At 35.2% G+C, this 15,446-nt stretch overlaps 1 protein-coding gene across 4 annotated transcripts in view; it reads left to right on the top strand.

Moving 5' to 3' along the window:
* LOC135161320 (TOX high mobility group box family member 3-like) overlaps nucleotides 1-15,446 on the top strand; it is a 173,866-nt gene that overhangs the window by 19,940 nt on the left and 138,480 nt on the right. Inside the window, exon 2 of one of the 4 annotated variants that reach the window (XM_064118790.1) lies at nucleotides 127-263. The exons of 2 other annotated variants lie outside the window; for them this stretch is intronic. The gene's annotated coding sequence lies outside the window, so the exon portion shown is untranslated. Of the gene's footprint in view, nucleotides 1-126; nucleotides 264-10,034; nucleotides 10,153-15,446 lie in introns of those variants that run through there. One more of the 4 variants, XM_064118792.1, reaches the window with a different exon arrangement.

Here is a 15,446-nt window from a genome sequence, read left to right as displayed (position 1 = left end):
CGTGGAAATGTCTGGGAAATGTTTAAACATACAGAATGATGTCGTGTAAGGAGGTTGAACCGTCTTGGCTGAAAATAGATGGATAATTTGAAGGGTACGATGATCAATTCAATTTATTTCTTCCAGATTGGTGCAAGAGAATGATTTGTAACTCGATAATATTCATATTTAAACGTTGAAAGTACTGCAGTTGGTTGAGATTTATGGGGATGTCAGGGAGAGATGGTGAACGTCTGATTCCGAATGAACGAGTCATTTGAAAGGTACAATGATCAATTCTCCTTGAAACTGACATGAGGACAAGTCCGAAAATGGAATTCATTAGTTTTTGAATATATTGGCAACTAATTGATTCAACGAAATGTCTGAAGTCATGACGTGCATTTTTCTTTACGAATTTTTCAGGTCGCACATTAAGAGAAATTTTTTATGAAAATTATGCTAATGTTCTATATAATCTGTATCATGAGTCATCATTTCGTCAGGTCTACCTCAACATTTAGTAAAAATTTATATATGGCAATTAATTATTGACTAATCGCAATCGAAATTTCATTCTGACAGATAATATCTTTGAGTATTTTATTCAAATTACGTGTCAATTTCATACAATTTCCTGAATCGAATTTGGCTCTGAAATCATCGGAAAAATTCATCCTCTTTGTGAAATATTTCTGTCCGCATACAGTCACAGTAATTATTAATATTAATAGGATGAAAGTTTTGAAACCTACAATAAGATGTGATAATCATATGTTAATTTTCATTAAATGGCAGGGTATAACAGGAAAAGATGAATCATGACATACGTTCATAGAACAGTACAAGATTTCTTATCAAATTTCTCGAAAATAACATGTTTTGATTTCATCACAAATTGATCTGATTAGTTAACGATTATCATTTTCAAAATGCAAATAGACTCGATCTCACGAGCTATAGCAACAAATGGAAATGAAAAACATTTCCATCAAAGTCATTCAATTAACCACCAGAGAAAATATATGCTTGAATCAAATACATTTTATATTTAATTCAAGTATATTTCTAATTGATTAATTAAAAAAAAAATGATTCATTAAATTCATTTTTAATTGATATTTGATTTTCAATGGCAATATTGAGAGAAAAACATGACTTTCTCACGCGTTTTTTATCTATCATAAATAGATTATACAGTTCAAAAACATCGTCAGTCTTCATTTCTTGAGGAATGCGTGAATTCAGTGAAATTGTTCATAATAGTTATTAATAGAATAGTTAGTAATTGACGGAACAGACATATTTTGGAGGTGCCAAAGATAAAGTGAAACGAATCAGTCAACAAATGAAGAAAAAAACCAACTGAATTGTTAAAATTATGGAATATGGAGTAATTTATGAAAGTCCTTCACACTAACCCTTTTAGTGCTAGCTTATTCAAAATATTTCCGTCATTTATAAGAGGTTGAGTGCACATGTTGTTGATAAACGTGTTTGACCTACTTAATCTATTTATAGTAGACAATAAGACGGCGGGAAAATCAATTTGTACTCATTTCAAGTATATTTTATAATTAATTTGAGTATATACTCTATAAAAATTACTTTATTTAAGAATTTTCTCTCTCTCTCTCTCTCTCTCTCTCTCTCCGTAATTCCATTAATTCCGCAATCACTCATTCCATTACAATTTCCACGGAATAATTCAACCCCGAATGACCAATAAATCATTTCCATGATTAACAATAATTTTAGCTGAGTGTTGATAAATACACTGTTAAATTTTTTTTTATCACTTTAGCGAGATGTCAGAGTGCTCTTTACACTCGGTGTTGGGAGAGAAACGGTTTTGCCTGGAGGGTATTCAAGGAATAATGGTCAGTTGCATCGAGTGAAGTCTCGTTTTTCCCTTCACCCCCTCCCTCTCTTCGCCCCTCTGTACTTGGCCGGTCGGTCCGGTGACGCAATGGTCTGGCCTCGATGCCCAATTACTCGTGTCCAACGTCGATAAACAGGGTGTTGGGTGATTTAATGGGGGTGACGCAAGGTGCTGGCCTCTTCCTCCATACAATTGTTCTTGTACTTATTTCATATTTCACCTGAGAGCCATTCTGCGGGAGAAATGGGCTCGGTTGTTGTTAGGGATCTTCCAGAGGGTCGAGAATTCCCGTTTCTGGGGGGAAAGATTCAGCACGGCTTCCAGCTGGCGTCCAGCTGTTCCGAGTTATTGGTGTAGTTTCCTTGCGACAAACGGGGATGGATAATGTTTGGAGGAGACTAAAGGCTTAGGATGTGATGTTGATTGTATCTTTTATGGGGTGTAACGAGGGGGGCGAGGGATGTTTGGAGTACAAGTGGGGGTGAAAAGTAGCTTTAGGGGGATCCCGACGAAAATTTATAGGAACAAAAATTTTTTGAATGAAAAATTTGGTAGAAATTTGTGATGTAATGAAGTTTTCTGAGAGTATTCGTTGAGGGCCACGATTTTTGGGGAAATTCTTTGTTGGTAAATTAGAACGTAGATTTTTTCTTCAAAAACAGAAAAGTCCTAAGATTCCAGAAAACATTTCTAAAATATTTTTTTTTATATGTCTTTATTGGAAGTTTTGGACAGACAACGCTTTAGGGAGAATATTGGTTGTAGAGTGAACATAGATTTATAATTTTGATATTTTTAATTATTTGAGAGATAACGGCTGGTCGAGAGAAATTATAAGTAATATTTTATTTTATTGCCAACGAGATTTGTTGCAAATTTCTGCTAGAATTCGCAACTGGCCATCGTCCGAGGGCCTTTAGTCAGTATGAATTATATTTTTGACAGAAAATAAAAACTTCAGGATAATCGTAAAGGCTTTCAGATTTGATGGGAGACTCGATTAAATTTTCCTTTTTTCATATGCACAAACACCGGAACTTTCTACAGTAAATTGAAATTTTAATTGAATATTTAATATTTCGTGCACCGAAATGTTTTTGCTTCTCGTTATATTGTTACCGAATAATTAACGTAAAATTTTGAATTTTCCCCGGTGAAATTAAAAAAATTTATGTACCCGGGAAAAATGTATTTCTTTTCTTTACTGAAATGCCTCACCTCCTAAATCCATAAACATGAAAAATTATCAAATGCTCGGAATTTCCCGGTTTTATGGCTTCATCAAAAAATAATATTTTCGTTGGAATGAAATCACTCCATTAAACTAAAGTTGTTGGACATAAACACAGAACACCTCAGTCTATATGCTAGAATCCAGTCTCTCCTATTTCCGTCTCGCATTCCATTCCAACGAAATAAAAAGAACTGTAATTTAAAAAATTTATGATAATAATATTTCATTGCGTAAACAAAACATACCACGTAATGAGTACCATAGGAGTATGTTCCACGAAAGTGTTTTTTGTCGTCGCACGACTTGATTTATGGTTTACCAGGGTCGAATAAATGTCGAAGATTTCTCTAATTACAGGGACTGTCAGGATACTGTCCTCCCCTGATGATACGTTCGATCGTGAATTGTGTACTGAATGGGCTATTTCGAGTACTCGTTCATGATGTATTGGAAACCTTCACTTTCCTACATTTTTTGAAATGTTAAACTCCATAAAAGTCAACTACTCCTTTGGAATTTGAATTTTTTAAGTGTTATTACATCAAATCTTTTCTTTTCATGAATTATTACTCTCGTAATTCCTTAAAAAGGAGAACAATTTCTTGTGTTTCTCGGTTTCTAAATGATATTTTCACTTTCGAGATGATTTTTTTCCACTTTATCTCCATCATTAAAGAGTTTGACGCCAAGAATTTTCTCCTGAATGTCAAATGTAACACCAATTACGAATCAGTAAATCGTTCGCTCTAAGTTTCATCGTGAATTGTTTACTTAATTACTTAATGGACTATTTACAATTGAGTCGTTCATAATATATTTCAAAATCTTCGCTTTCGCATTTTTGCTAATTTATTATGGTTTCTTGTAAATTTTCCTTTTTTATAAATTCTTCCAAGAATTTCCCAGGAAGAAGAAATTTTTTTTATGGGCCTCTGAATTAAACTAAATGGTATTTTCACTTTCGCAATCCTCTTTCCCTCTCTGCATGCATCATTCACGTACTTAACGTCGAGACATCTCGCCAGAATGTCAAATGTGACATGAGTGATCCAACAGGCGATTTCGTTCGCGTAATTACGACTCATTATCTAACTCCACTGGGGCCAACGACGTTGTCCAGGGTCGTTGATGTATGTTTATGCAAATCAACCTGTTCGTTCCTCCTCCGAGCTACCTGATTCTACCTCTCGTAATTTTCGATTTTTTACACATATAAAAAACCATCTGAGGCCATTAATTATTTTCTAGCCAATTATCTCGATTTTAAAAATGATTTTCCGGTTTTTTTAATCGTCTGTATTTTTCACCGAAGTCTCTCGAAACGGGGTAAGGTATAAAAAGGGAAATGGGGGAAAATTGGTGACCTGTTTTTCTTTCATCAATTTTTCGCAGTTTGAAAGAATGAAATTTATACTGCGAAAATATTTTTCACTCTGGAAGTTGTATTGCTGAAATTATTGGAGTGGAACGGAATTTTAAAGTTGGAAATTTTCTTCGGTGCTATTTTTCATGGCTTTCAGGCCGATTTATGTGGGGAGAATGAGGATTTTCTTCTTTTTTTGCTTCCGCGTGGAAACGAATCCCTTGTTTGTCCGATTTTTCGATTCTCTAAGTTCAATCGCAAGTTGTCTAGAATTTTATGAAAAAATAATGGCTTTAGGTCATGTCTGTCTGTATGTGCGGGAAAATCCGAAATTTTGAAGATTAATTTTCAGAAAATTGGCAGCAAAAATCTGGAATTTTAACTCATGGTAGTCATAACTATTCTTTACTTTGACGCGCCCTTTTAGCTCAATCGGTCCAGTAGTTCTTCAGATATAGCAACCCCATTAAATTCACCACCAAATGCGAGTTCTACACTCCATGTTTCTCGTCATTTTGAGAAATTTCATAAAATCGTTTTGACGGCAAAGGAAAATCCGCTAAAGTGTTTGATATTTGACTCCATAATTCATAATATGTCAGCTGTTGACTTGGATCACAGCCCCGAGGGGACTCTCCGCATAAACCACGCCGCCGGCCACAGCCATTATCATGCAAATTACTAGTCCCCCCCCCCCCCCACCCCCAGGTATAACCGAGACGAGATGAAAATTCTTCAAAACCTCACTTGTATCGATTTATCGTGGCATTTGAAAAATTCCGCGCATACTCGCTCATTACTCATCCTTAATTTCTACCTCTCGTGAGTTATCAGGGTCACCACGTCGAGGATGTGTTTATGCAGATTAATCGAGTAATATAATACGAGAATTATGATGTTGGAAGGAGTGAAATATTATGAAATTCTTAAATGTTAAAAATCTCCCTTTTGGAATTCACGGATTAACGATGGGTAGGGAATTCTTGGCTATCTTTTAATATATTTCATGTAAATGAGAAAAAGAAACTGGAAGAATTTTCTTGGCGGATATTGTGGAATTCTGGTGGGTTAGGTGAGGTCAGGGGGGGATTTCATTAATTTCATCTCATTAATTTTTGTCATCTGATAACTCAATTCAGGTATTTAAGTCCATTGGTAGAAATTTCTTGAAATTGGACATAATTTAAATTTGGAGGGATAATTGGAGATGTGGGAAATATAATATTCATTCGATTTTGCCAAAATTCATTTGGATGTAAGGAAAAAAAATTAGCCGTGTGATAGTTCAATGAAATTCCAAATTTTTCAACGTTCAGAGAGGAATACCCTAAACACTAAAAAATGTAGGAATTTATCATTTTGAAATTTTAATTCTCATTAAACAGATTCAATAATTCTCTTGTTTTTTGTTTAATTCAGTTGAAAATTTAAAAAATCATCCAATCTAATTATGAGTTTTTCAATTTACCAAAGATCTTCAGAATCCAGCGAGGATAAATAAACGAATCAATGAAATTACCAGTAGAATAATTTAAGCCATAATCTCTCCAATCAATCAACTTTTAAATCCTATCGTTCTAAAATAAAAACAATCCAACGTTATCAAATAGTTATGCGAATGGAAAGTGAATATTTTATGCAGATTCTTCGATATTTTATGGAAATTTAAATTTGAAATGCACTTGTTATCGAACGCTCCGGTCTTTGTCTTAAAAAAATACAGGAGTGAGAGAGATGCTGCGGGCCACCCATGAAATTTTATCGATCCCCATCTCATTGAGATTCATTACAAGCCCATGTATTGGGATATACAATAAACATTTATCTCTGGGCCTTCACTCTAAACAGGCAATTACCTTTTTTCCCCGTGATCCACCATCTGGTTTAAATCGTTTCACTCCGCCTCCCAAAAAATAATGGGAAAATGTTAAAAAAAAAAGTTGAAAATTGATAGCAAAAAAAAATTCCAATGTTTTGTGGTACCTGTCGCGGTGGAGAAACGAGAGTTATTCTTCAGTCTCGACAAACGAGTGCTCGTTGCTGACTACTAACACAATTCTTTAGTGAGTGGTGAGTTAAACACTTGTACCAAATTTTACGTGCAAATATAAAACATCTCACGGTGTCCAGAATCCAACAACAATCTGTTTCCAGAAATTGTTGGAGACGACTTTCCATTTTTTATTTATTCATTTAATTTTTACCTCGATTTGGAATGAAAATTGATAAGCTAGGGAGCGTGTCATCTTAATACCAGAATCGTAGCTCACATCATGCACTGAAGATGTGAGAATCATGTCCGCAAAAGCCCCAAAATTCAGGAAAATATAATTCTGCATTCAAACTAGCTGCCTCAGACGACTGTAAGTCAATGAGCAATCAGCCTGACTGACTTTCCAGATATCAATAGTCTCCATGTTTGTCCTTCTTATCCTCTTTGGATCTCCTCCCGACTCGATGAAAAGTCCAAATAATCAAAGAGAATTCACGCTAGAAGTTCAACAAATCAAGGTCAAGGGCAATATTTTTTATGTCCACATCCAGAGGTCCATCCGACGTTATGAACCCCAGCAAACAATTTTCGTCACTACACCTTAAAATTCAACTGGACATCGGCAATTTGTCGATAAATTACTGACCTACTGTTTCCTGCAATGCCTTCTTCGAGAGCTTAAGGTTATAAATATTGCAATTCCAACACACCAGCGTCCGGCATTTTAACTTTTTAACTCCTCACTAGTGGTACAATCCAAGTGCTTCGTTGACTGCTGTTGTGGTGTCTCTTACGGGTTTTTAGGGGGTGAAGAGAGGGGAAATAAGTCGCTAGCACTTGGAACGGCACGCGACCTCTTCCTTTCTTTCTCACTCTGTCCTCACCCTCTCTCCACAAAACCTCAACCTCTCCTTTACTTTGTCGGAGTAGACACCCGGCGGCGTTATAAGCAGTCATCCCCCCCCCTCCCCCCTCGCCCTCTCACGACAGAGAGAGGAAGTGCACACGCAACGACAAGACCGATAAACTGACAAGGGACTCGCGCCTCGTTTCACTCGTGTACACGGTAGGTTTATATTATGATACAGACATAAACATAACACATTGAAACTGTGACAGTCAGGACAGTGGTGAGTGTTTACAGGTGGAATTTTATTCGTTGGGTTTGTTAACACGCTGTGCATAACTGGCCCTCACCTCCCGCTGCTGGGAAACGCTTGTCTTTTCGTGTGGGTTTAACATCGAGTTTTAGTGTGAATAGAGCGGATCATCGAGGTGCGTGCGACCGCACACCGCATTATAGTCAACTTGTTGCTGGTGTGCTTCCGTAGGCGTTGAGGGCTCCTCGTTAACAATGAGGTTATTAGGTATGTCCTGTGAGGAAGGAGTTTGGTTTTGGATTTGGCGTTGGGTGAGACGATTTGGAAAATACTAAATAGCGTTGGGGGCACGGTTTTCACTGGTTTTGATTGGCAATATGGCTGACCGAGAGGTGGTCACAAGCTCATATTTGTTTTGTTCATTGTTGAGGGTAACAAATGGATACATTAATCGAGTAGATTTTATTCTTGACTGAGGGAGGTACGTTATACTTGAGATAAGTATAATTATATGTATGATGAAATAAGTGTCTTGGGGCATACTTGGTGAAGGTCACGTGACTGTGAATGGTGGGCCCAAATGAACTGTTGAAATAATGGTTTTATTAGAGTCAAACATAATTGTCAGTCTCGAAACAATAAACGAGAGGTGGTAATTGGGGTTTGTGGCTATTAAATAATTATTTTTGTTGCAATCTGGGGTGGAATTTGGAGGTTATGTATCAATTTTTTGATAATTTCAAACGGCCTTAACATACTTTGATTATATTTTATAATTATTTCAAGTCATTTTGTTGATCTTAGTATATTCGATCTTTTCGGTAGAAATGTGGAAAAATGATTTTCCTACAGATTTATTATCTACTGTAAATAGATTAAATAGTTAAGAAACGTTTATCGTCAATATGTGCAGTCAATATTTTGAGAAGAACAGTCATATGGCTGTATTGGGTAATGTCTTTGATGACCAGAGGGATTCTAAGTCCTCATTATGTTGTTTTGATGTTTTCATGCCACAATAACATCGTCAGTCTTGAGTTTGTTGTCCAGATTAGTGTACTTGGGGAAATAGTTCGTAATATTTAGTGAAGAATAGTCAATAATTGACAGAGCAGAGTTAATTTGGAGACACCAAAGGTAAAGGGAATTGACAATAAGTGAACAACGAAAATAGACAACAAAAATATAGTTAATTGTTAAAATTAGCGCACGTGAAATCATTTTTGAAAATCCTCCACTCAAACACTTTTAGTTATATTTCATTCGGAATTTTTCCGTTATTTATAAAAGTTTGAATGTACATGTTGATGATAAACGTTATTAGGTTATTTGATGCGTTCATACTGAATGCTAAAGTGGGGCGGGGGGTGGGTGGGATCAATTGCTTACCGATCTTACCATTGAAAATCTTCTTTTCATATTTTTTAATAAGTAGTACCAAAATATCAATTTACAGTCGTCCATACTTACAATTACTTTAAAACTCATTTGTAACTTATCGAGTACTTCTCGTACACTCCTTGCGATAATTCTCGAGGCAATTGTCCCCAATGATTCGATAATTGAACCTCAAACCACGATTTTCATGTAATTCCCCTCTTCACTTATATTTTTTCAATCTCCAATTGAGTCATTTGGGATTTTATCGACAGATATTTACGATCCCCACCCGGTTCATGGAATATTGATTGCAATTTTAATGGCAGAACGTTCATTAGTCGGCTTGCCATGCATTATTTATTTAACGACGTATACACATTTGGAAATGGATAGAGTTTTATAATTCATTGCAATTATCGGGGTACATAATATGAATACTTGATGAGGTGATATTTCAGTATTTTATTGGATACATAAATTTTTCTTGTTATTCACTGAAATAATCCACAACCGACGATTAAATGGTGATTTAATATTCAAACCACTTTGGAAAATAGAACGAATTTGATTTGTGTAATTATATTTTATCTCCAATGTTCATCGTTCCCCATGGCTCAGATTAAGTAACGGGATTTTTTTTTATTTGTTGCAGGTTAGTGATTTAGAGTGGTAACAGGTACAGCAGTTCAAAGTGTTAGTTCATCTTCAGCTCCAGTTGACAAAAAAATATTTGAAATTCTCATTTGAATTTCTGTATTTTCATTTTCTATACTAATTAATACATTAATGTCCTTGAAATAACTATATTTCATACTTAATTTCAGTATATTCGATTTTTAGTGCGAAAATCGATAGATTTTCCCACGATTTTATTATCTACTTTGAATTGACCGAGTAAGATAAACACGTTTATTATCAATATGTGCACTCAAGCTGATGATGATGATGATGAGTTCAAGATAAACGTCTTTCAAATATTTAATTTATTTACAGTTGATAATAGATCCGTGGAAAAATATTTTTTTCTCACTGTGGTCAGCGAAAGTTAAACATACTTAAATTACGTATAAAATATATTGTTAAATCAAGTACAAAATGTACTTGATTCAAGTACATTATCCTGTGCATCGTTCATAAACCGAATCCAATGGGTGTCAGCAACTACCCCATCGGTGATAAATCGAAAATCCACTGGATTTCTCTCTGGATCCTGCCTTTTCGGTGAGTTTTCTGCATCCTTTATTGTCGAATATTTACATTTTTTTTTCTCCACGTGAAAAAAAAATCTATAGCATGTTTTACGAGAACAATGTGAATTCGTGAGACCATGGGGGAGATTCAAACGTACGATATAAACGAGTCGAGTCCCATTAGTCGAACGAAAAGACCACGAGAGGTCTGTCCTTTTGCACCCGTAAATTCAACCAAAACTCTTTCACTCGTTGGTGCAAAATCCTAACCAGTGGCAAAAGCCCCTGGTGTGCCATAGCCTTTTATCCTTGAATTTACGATCTACCTCTTCACCTCCTGTTGCACCTTTATCGTGTTTTCGTTCCTGTCTACACCACCAAAATTGCGGGAATAGAGAATATAACACAGACCTGCCAATTACCCAGCGAATAGATGGAGTGGGAAAAAAATATTATGGATATATTCAGGGGGTTTTTGTGGCTCTGTTGGAAATTTCATTGGCTATTTGCAGGTGTAAAATTCTCACTGGTCATCGTTTTATTACCGTCATTCGCTGAATCTCCGCATGCAACTATTTCATAATTATCCCGAAGAGAAATTGTTTTTATTTCACTCATCAGAAAGTTGTAATTACTTGAGACATAAAAGTTTCCGGAGTTTAATAACGACTTGGGGAAGAATTTCTATTGAAACTTTGGATACCCCCCTTTTTTTTTATCATGGGGATGGGCACTTAAATGACTATTAAAATAATTAAAAACTTGTTTCAGAAGCAATGAAATTCCATTGACAGTATAATCGACAAAGTTTTCTTTCGTTCAGTTGTTGTTCGGAGATGATTTTAACGAGATGTCTCAGTTGTTATATTTTTATTTAGGGGAAGAAATTTGCATTGGGGTTTTGGCAGCGCGACAAAAAAAATACTTGATTTAAGTATTAAGTAAGAGGAGGGCATTATTGATTGTCAAAATTCAGTAAGTTTTTTTAATTGGATCTTCCTAAAATTAGACAAATTTACTTGAGACATCATTGGCTACCAAAATATTCTTTATTTAAGTATAATTTTCAGTCGATCCTCGTATATTCCATTTTCGTTGATAAGATGGTGGAACAACAATGGTAGAGACATCAATTTTTTATTGACTTTACCATTGATAATGGAATATACGTGAAGCAAGTACAGAATATATTTGATTTAAGTATTTTTTATTTATTTCCGCGGATGTGTAGAATGCAATGATCATCAGATGAGGGCCATTGATGCCATTAATAGTGAATTCTTCCGGACTATCAAAGGGATGAGAGGGTGGGAGCAATCTTTTCCTCAGTGTTTGATGTCTGCACTGGTCTGCATTGCTGGAAAATCAATAAAATCAATATTGAATTGGAGAGATTGTGAAAGGGATAAAGGTCCTTTTAGCTGGTTGAAGCTACTTGTCTACTCTCGAGTGGAGGCAAGTTGAGAGGGAAAAAGCAAGGCTCGTTCGACGATTATTAAGATTAGTTTCGAGTGAGGGCTTTCATGCGGCTTCTAGACTAAACACGCGAGCAGCAAACCGCAGACCACTTCACTCTCAATAATACTTTCGTCTTTTATCTTCAATTATTGAGAAATTCATGAAGTTGAGGGGGAAGCAACTGGGAAATTCATTGAAATTCTTATTTTAATACTCATTCTGAATTTGATACTTCCTGAGTTATTCATTTTAATCAAATAAAATTCCTTCCATTTGCGTAAATAATTTCTTTGAGTTTGACATTTCTTTTCTTAACTTTTGACAATTAATGAGGAAAAAATATATTAGAAGAGTTATAGGAATATAGAATTTTTCAAGTTATTTTAATCACATAGAGTAGAACATCCTTCGGACAGGGAAATTCAGGGAATTTTTTTTCATCTTGCTTTCTTTTTGAGAAGATAAATTGGGGAAAGTTGTGGATGAAGTTGAATTGCAACGCCCCCGCACTATCATTCTCACTCTCTCGTCTGGATCGGAGTGGGTTGAATGGCCTCGGGTGATGCGCTCAGGTGTTCACAGCAGGTGTGCCAACACGTCTTGCACTGAATTAATATCACGGAAATAATAGTTTATCAAATACCAGTTAAAAATATCACGAGGATTATCTAATTATAAATTATCAATAGAACTCTAAACTCTTTGGCAATTTGTTTTGCCAACATTTTTACGTGATCGTTAACCCACTTTGGCGGGAACATTTATCATTTATGATACTTGGGGAGAAACTTACTCTCGATAAAAACGACATTCTTGATTTGAGAAATATTTTTCATGCTGTCGATAGGAAGACTATAAATTTTTTAAATAAATATTTTATGAGAAAAAAAATATGGAATTGCAGTTGAGCCACAGACACTTGAAAAAAATATAATCGCTACTGGAGTTATTATAAAAATTCCTGAAATCGAGAACAGCTTTTGAAGTCATTCACTCTCTGCATAAATCAAGTGATGTAAAAAAGGTTTTTAAAAAATTCTCTGCCCTCGGGTGTAAAATACAAGAATTCTCCACCACTTCTGAAAGTATTTTTTTCATGGAATATTTCTCTTATCAAGGACATATTTTTCCCCAGAATTTTTCCACTCAATCCGTTAATTTCATCATCCACATTGGTGACAGCTTTAAGAGGTCATTAACTGGGAAAACGTTGGCCAAGCGATATATCAGGAATTAATTTGAAATTCCACTCTCAAGTATGAGCCCAAAGAATGTCGCGAAATTGGTGGTTAGGGGATGGTGGGGTTTGTTGTAGACGCCATTACGAATCTCCAACGATCAGTGAATGTAACAGTTAGGAAGATTTATATGTACCAGAACAAGACATTGCGACTCTGTGGCAGTTGCAAACTATATTTCCTGGTTTTCTTCAACTCTTCGTAGAACTCAGTTCATGTACTTGATACATACGGGACAAAGGTAGAATATATATACGTCAAATGCAACAGTGGCAATGTATGAAACTTTAACAGTTATGATGTATGATGGAGGATCGGTTGAGTGAACGTTTAAAAATCCATTTGGATACTATTATTCACCACACTTGTTCTGTGAAATCTCAGTCACAGTAAACATTGCGTAGATTGCAATGAAGAAGAGGGAAAAATACATTAACAATGGGGGAGGATATTCGTGTAGCAATATTTCAGTGTTTTCATGTTTTCCCAGGGATAGAGTTACTAGTTGAAGATATTCGTGGTAATTATTCTTCTGTAATTTGTACTTGTGCTGGAATAGGTCAGGGAATCAGATAAATACGATGTATTTGATGTATTTCTTAATGGTAAAGTGTCTGATGTTTGGTTCATTAGTTTTGCAATTTATTGGGGCCAGTGAGAATTGATGAAATTACTTGGACCAAATTAAAAATTAATCTCAACTGTTCAAAACACTATCGATGTAGACTGATTGAAAATATTATTTTTATTCACTTCTCGGGAAATTCCATTCTTTTCAATCAAATTTATCTCAGAGAAACAACAGAGATGTTCATTGTAGATTCTCTACCGTTTGGAAAATTTATCACGTGATGATAATTGGTCCAAATGAAATTTTCTTCATGAAATTAATTTTTTTTTGTAAGTGTACCTTTAAAATCACTCATAACTGGAATAACTCCACGGTTACAGATACATTTCACAAATATTTGGCTTTTGCTCTGCTCTATTTACATTTCTATTACGTTATTTCAATATCAATGATCATTAAAGTGGATAAACACTCGGGCAATGTAACATTTGATATCTTAAGTGTACGCATTTTACGTCCATGAAGTGAAAACGATACTTCTCTACCCGATTCTTGAATTTTTTTTTGTTTTATGTATACATAACTAATGGTATGTAGGCACATCTGACATTCTGAGTGTTTTCTGTATATGATATTCATTGAATTCTTCAGTGAGAAGAAACTCACTACCCGAACTCCTTCTCTCTCCACTTCAACCCTCGTATACATTATGATTATACACTTCTTATATTTTATTCCTTTTGTCATTCCATTTGCTATTCATGCATTAGTTCTTTATGTTATTTTATTTAAGATCCTTGGAAACTTGTTTTCAAGGAGAAATAAATTCGTGTTTTTATCGGTCAACTATTCTCGTGAATCTGGGGAGTCAATGAAAATTTTTGGTTCATTTTTCGTGGAGAGGGGTGACCATTGATGTTATCAAGTGATTTAGCTAATTTATTTGGCAATGAAATTCCTTCTCTAACTGGCATTTTATCAAACCACTTGGCCCTGACTTGCTAATTATTTTATAATTTTAATTTTGACTCACGTCATTTTAATTCTTCCCGTGATAAAAGACTTTAAAGACAAGGTGAATATATATGACTTGACCCCCAAGAGTTTTTTCATTTAATTCGAGTCAATATAACTGGGCGAGAAGTGATTAATGTTCCTCCCAAGATCTTATGTCTTTCAAATTAGTTCCAGTAATTGCTACTTATATCAGTAAAAAATATTTGAATGAAACACATTTTTTCCATCACTGTAGATCGATAATTCAATGAAAAGTTGAAATTTATTTTTAATTTGGTCTAAAGAATTTATTCAATTTTCACTGGACCCAATAAATTGGAAAATTAATGAACCAGGCATTGAGAATCACTGTCCCCCTCTCTTCACCAATTCTCATTTCATTCTCGTCTGGCTATTCAAGGAATTTAAGGACTCCACCTGACTACCTATATACGCGAAAGATGAGCCAGGGCTTAAACACGATGTGAACCACACGCGGCACTATTAGTCATGTCCATCTCCCTGTCTCATTTTTTTTTTATCCCCTAATCGTCATCCCCTTTATTCCCATTCTTTTTTCATTCATGTCCCCATGGTGGAGACACTGTCCCGTTATGGTTTCTTAACGAAGACGTTTCTTCTCCCAGAAAGTCGATGGGGGGAAAAACGAGTGGAACGAATTTTGTGATTTATGTCTCTACATCATCAAATGAATTTTTACCGGGTTCTGGACATGGTATTAAATCCATTACCGAGGGGAAAAAAGTTCAGAGATTGCGACAATAATGATAAATCATGGAAAGGATTTTTAAATTTATTTTTCATTCGATATTTTTCGACCTGAACAATTAAGGGATAATTATTTTTTGAAGAAACAGGAAGATTTTTAGGATCAAAATGGAACGAAAAATATACTTTGGGGGGGGGGCAGAGGGGGGGGGAGTATATAATAAGAGCCTACGAAGGAATTTTTAAACAATAGAATAAAAAATGACATATAATCGAATATTACGGAAAAAATAGCCAGATTGCGATGATAATAATAAATCTATGACAGGATTT

Source organism: Diachasmimorpha longicaudata, chromosome 4 (genome assembly GCF_034640455.1).
Source record: "Diachasmimorpha longicaudata isolate KC_UGA_2023 chromosome 4, iyDiaLong2, whole genome shotgun sequence".
NCBI lineage: Eukaryota > Metazoa > Arthropoda > Insecta > Hymenoptera > Braconidae > Diachasmimorpha > Diachasmimorpha longicaudata.
The sequence above is the reverse complement of the archived record's forward strand: the minus strand, read 5'-3'. Positions and strand labels throughout refer to the sequence as shown.